The following is a 5,584-nucleotide window of genomic DNA, read 5'->3' on the forward strand; positions in this document are numbered from 1 at the left end:
GAATCTCTTGTGAAAACAGTCACATACAAATGCAAAGCTAGCCAGTGATAAGGAGCATCTGCCACACACCCACATACCATATGCCCCCGTCACTCAGCCAAGGAAAAATACAGGAAAACATCTAAACACACACAACATACCAGAAAGCAAATAAAACTCCCCTTAAAAACTCCCCTTAATAGCAAAAACATATTCATACACAAAACATTTATCTGCTGAGACAAACTGCCGTCTATACAGCAAGATGACATCGGGAGAAAACTGTGGGGCCTACATTCAAGCTGTGCAACATGAAGAACGAATCTCTCCATTGTAATGTATCGTCCATTTGTCATTTTCAGCGCCTTCCAGCAGCTATCTTATGATAAATGCTGCATAACTGTTTCAATGTATAAAATGAAATGTAATAAATACAACAATGACAAAATCTTAACGAATGAACTTCTGTAAGGAACTGAGTAACCCAAGACCTCTACGGTTACTGAGCACTTGGACTGTAAATGGATCACGTGTCTGGACATACTCAGAGCAGATAAGACACTCAAGCCGTTAAGGCTGAGTCTACCATGTTTTATGGAGGCGGATAGTTATTTTCCATCTGCAGGCTCGAAGGCCCAGTGTACGCCAAGACATCTCCACAGGCTGAGAGGACATCCAGCCAACCTGAGAAGCAAGAAGCTGAAGAAGTGTCTTCCTTTGTCTGGTTTCTAACATGCTACAACCATGATTGACAACTTTGAATTCTCCACACCAGATCTCTCCCTCGAGGCTCTGCCGGTTCCGCCTCTCTTCTGGCCTTCTGTTCCTGACCCGTCAACTGCGGCCATTCTGTGCCGTCTAATGTGCCATGCTGCTCCGACCTGCAATGCATCAACGTGCTGAAGACTTATTCCAGCAACTACTGGGAGAAAGAGACTCTAAAAGAAAATACTCTAAGATGAAAGACATTTAAAAGTGCCAAATGTGCCATAATGATCCCTGCTGCTACAAAGAGAGGTGAAAAGATGAGTCAGCATCCTGCTGAGAGAGATGGAGAGGAGGAAAAATGGTTCAAGCCGTACCTCAACGAAGAAAACTATAAGCTCTGAAGATATCAGAGAAAGCTGAACCAACTGCCACAGAGGGAGAGATGGAAGAATGCAATTCAAATGAACTACTACCACAGAGGAACAGCCGCTACTCCATACAGTTTAACACCCCATCCGCTCACCAGACTCGTCAGGTGAAAACAATACAACTTCTAGATGTAAATGATTTAAGTCAGGCAATAACATATTCTTAGATAGAAATCTTCATTAAACGGATCAATAAGCTTCAGACATAAATATCTAAGTTTAATGTAAATTAGAACTATAATAAAATTGCTTCACAGTCTTTCCTGGTGCGTCCTAAACTCTCAACTGCATACATCTTTTGAACTGAATTTAATGTAAAAACGTCAAACGACGAATCTAATTGATAGACATTAATCAATGACAGGAGTCACTACTTGGTCACATATCGTCCTTTTATTTGTGGTTCACTGTTATTCATTGTACTCTTCATCATATTCTATATTAATTCCATTAATTTCGTTTATTTGATTATTTATTTACTAATTGTAGTTTAGTTACTAATTTATGGGTTTATAAATCATAATAGAATTATTAATGATCATTAAATAGTTTGATATTAATTCATTATTAAGCAATAACGCTACACAGGTTGTGTTAAGGAGCAGCAGCGAGTTTAGGGAATCTCATATATCTCCTTCCTGTACAGAAGATTTCTTCCTATATGCTTGTTGAATATCAGCAAAATGCTGATAAAAAGAAACCCTCGCTCTTTGAATTGAAGGGGTGATATCAAAATGTGACTTTTCTATGACGTGTTAGAGCAATGCAACGTTTTCTGTCAAGCCTCATTGTAACTGCAGCAGAAACATCTTAAACTCTCAGCTACTCATAGACAGTCATGAGAAAAAAAACATACCACCAAACCCTGAGATGCATGTTGTTTCTTGTCTTTTGTATGTCAAGTTGAAACTGAATCCCTACAAGTGAACCTCCCTGTTTCATCCACAGAGATAGATTTTTTCTACAGGCATCAATAAAGCAGCAGATCAGTTTTCTCCCTGCGGACTTATTTTGTACTTATTTTAAGTTGTGAATGTATTCAGTCTGTGGCCACATTTCCAGATCAATGTGGAAATAAAACATTTATTGGAGCGATAATGTGCATTGTCAATCCTCTGTGTTGTGGGTTTTTAAGTATGTCCCTGTGTCCTGTCTGACAGCATGCCTGGCAGTTAGTGGGTCTGTGTCTCCGTCTGGCCTGTGCGGTATCAAAGACCCCATCATAGCCTCTGGTAAACATGATGACATGTCAAGACACCTGGGGCCCAGTCCGACTTCAGCCCCACTGACCAGTCTACAGAAAGAGAGACAGGCGGCCTGTCTCACAAACTCCCACAGATGCTTGCGCGACCCAAATTAAAGTTATCTTAACCCACTGGTTCCCCAACGTGGGGGCACGCACAGGTGTAACTAATAACATGTGAATCACTGCATCACAATTGCTGTAGCAACTGTTGAGCTACAGTATGCTATCAAGACCGACATTAGCAAAATGAAGCAAAACAATATATAAAAAAACAAGGTGAACAGAACAAGACTTACAGCAGCTTCCTACGTACTGTTGCATGCAGCATACATTCAATTGGGACGATTAGGACTACTTTGTTATAACATTGCACCTTGAATGTTGACCGTCATGCTCATATATCCTTTGCGCTGAGGATTGTGGGTCAGAATAGCCAGACAAGCATGATGGTTTGCATACTGCTAAATGGGACTGGATGCAGTAGGACATCCTGGTATTTTTGGCATGGGCCCATTGCCTTTCTCTGGCATACTCAATAGTATGGTTGGAATAAATTCTACAGACATTCTTGCAGCTCTGTGCAACTTAAGCACATCAATGCTTTGAGCTAAATGCTAACGTCAGCATTGCCATCTTAACGTTACCATCTTAGTTAAGCGTGTTTGCACATCTAACGCCTGCACCAAATTTTTGCGGCATCCACCCGACATCAGTTGAGATTTATTCATAAAAAACAAATGGTGGCGGTAGAAGAAAAGTCAGATGACCACCAAAGTCGATCGGACACATAGTCTGGTACAAAATGGGGTGTAAATCCATCTTGTAGATGCCGACATATTTCACTGAATAGGGGAAAACTTTGACCTGATGGTTTCGTAGATGTCATCAGTCAAATTCAACATAAAACTTTGTATCTACCTGCATTTTTAAATGCGCCACAGCAACTGATAAACATGTGTAAAATAACACAATCTGTTTGTGTTCTCGATGGTGTTATTTTAATTTGAAGCTCTTTGAAAAGTAATTGAGTATGTTGAGCATGTAATTAGGATATGTTTACATGCAGACATGGTTAGTTGTGCCCTTGAATGTGACAGTGGGTGACATGCTGAGGCATCGACACAACTACACATCCTGCTCAATAAAAGGCACTTGAACATAAGAGGCAAGATTGATCAGATAGACCTGAGAGGAGAGGAAGCAATAAAAGCAACATGAACAAGGAGTTTGCATTCACTCATTTCCAACTGATACAGACAAACAAAATAAGGTGCTTTGATGCAGACAAGTACAAAATTAAGCAGAGGAGTTGACACAATAGAAGAGAAAATTAACCACGAAACTGTGTGGCCTGATAACTGTATGCATGAGATGGTATGCGGAAGAAGGAGGCAATGAAAAGAGGAAAAAAAGCTATTATGGCTCAACAAAATGACCTTGGGTCAATGTTTGAGGGAGGCAAATGCTGAGCCAGTGTTATGGGTGAGGTGGAGTGAGAAAGACAGCCGATAGAGAGAGCTGGAGAGAGAGAGAGAGAGAGAGAGAGAGAGAGAAGATAAGTTGCTCTTGTTTGAATCCAACAATTACAATCATGCATTATGAATAAGGAGAGACAAATTTACCTTTTCCCAGCATTACGAAGAGGCAGCAGGACACACAGAGGCTGGTCACTAAAGGCCACCACTGAAGTATTTGTATAAGCTCATGGTGTCCTGCCTAAGGAGGGGCAGGCTGACAGCTTGAGTTTACCCTCTCATTAGTGTACCCAGGAAGTAGCCCTGGACCTGCACAGTGCATCTAATATTGACTGTGTCACCATGACTGTGTGACCCGCCACAGCTGGCCAGTCACCTTTTACTGGTATTTTGTGGCGACTGTAAACTATAATTTTTTTGATGCAGCATGCCCGCTGTGTGTCTACCGGCGGCTGCTTTTCAAATAAGTGTAATGGGCTGTGAAATTAGTTTTATCTCTGTGCACAATATGGCTATACAGAACATTTCTTGACTATCTAGTGTCCCTAAAGGGGGAAAATGCATTTTCACTCGAAATGACAAACAGTGTAGCCATTACAGAAACGCTCAGATCCTCAATTTACATGTAGGCGCTTTAGTTAACAACCTATTTGACCAGCATGCTAAGGTTTCCACAAGACAGAAACATTTGATTGGATGACATTTTTGTCTGGCACGGACAAGTGGGCACAGGTGTCTGCATGACTAAGCATTCACCTGTGCTCCTGCAGTCAAATTCAGTCAAGACATTTCTGGTTTGATTGAACCGCAAAGGGACTTTGTGATGGATGGAAGACGCTCACTGACCTGTCACTTCAACCCCTGCACTTCCAATCTCGGCCCCTTCCTTCCTCACCCCTGCCTGTGCGGCCTGCTCTCCCTGGGCGGCGTCTGACATCCACGGCGCCGTCTCCAGCTCAGCCCTCCTGTTCCTCGAGCACACGTACAGCCTGTCACTTCCCTCCCATCCCAACTCAGCCACACGTCACTTTTCCAGCACAGCAACAGCAGGGCCCTTCTGTACCCCACCTGCAAACTTCAACTTGAAAATGGCTTGCGGTCATCATCGTCAAACATTTTAAACAAGCCACTGCTTTTACAAACTGGTTTCTGTTTTTTCTTTAGGGTGCCATTTGATTCAGTGTGAAGATATTACTTGAAGCCTGCCAGAGATAATATCCTGAACAAGAGACACGAAGCCCTGGAGCCCAGTAATCCATACATCCTCACAGACAGCTTTCATACATCCATCTACAGAGACAGGGGGGATATAATCTTCTGTCTCACCTTACCAATCTATCTTCAATCTCTACTAAACTACAATTTCTCTTCATCGGTGTCCTCCATTTCTCTGTGTGTTTTAAAGTTCAGTTGTTACAACATATTCAGTCAAAAGCTGAGCCATACTTTACACAAACATTAATAAATCAATAGGCAATTACTTAGTGGTCACATGATGTTGGTTAGGGAGCAGATACCAGAAAAGCCATTCAGGTAATGACCACATGGATCCAGAGCAACAGCACAATTTGAGTCATTAAGGGAATGAATGGTCAATTCAATTGAAGATTATATCGTGTTTCAAAGTCAAACTTTGGTTGACCGCAATCAAAAGTGAAATATGAGCTGGAAGCTGCAGAAGGATCTCTCGGACGAGGACGTCTGGCAGCTCAGGCTACTCGCTAAGTGGGGTCAGAGGTCAACAGACA

This window comes from Melanostigma gelatinosum (assembly GCF_949748355.1).
Source record: "Melanostigma gelatinosum genome assembly, chromosome: 3".
NCBI lineage: Eukaryota > Metazoa > Chordata > Actinopteri > Perciformes > Zoarcidae > Melanostigma > Melanostigma gelatinosum.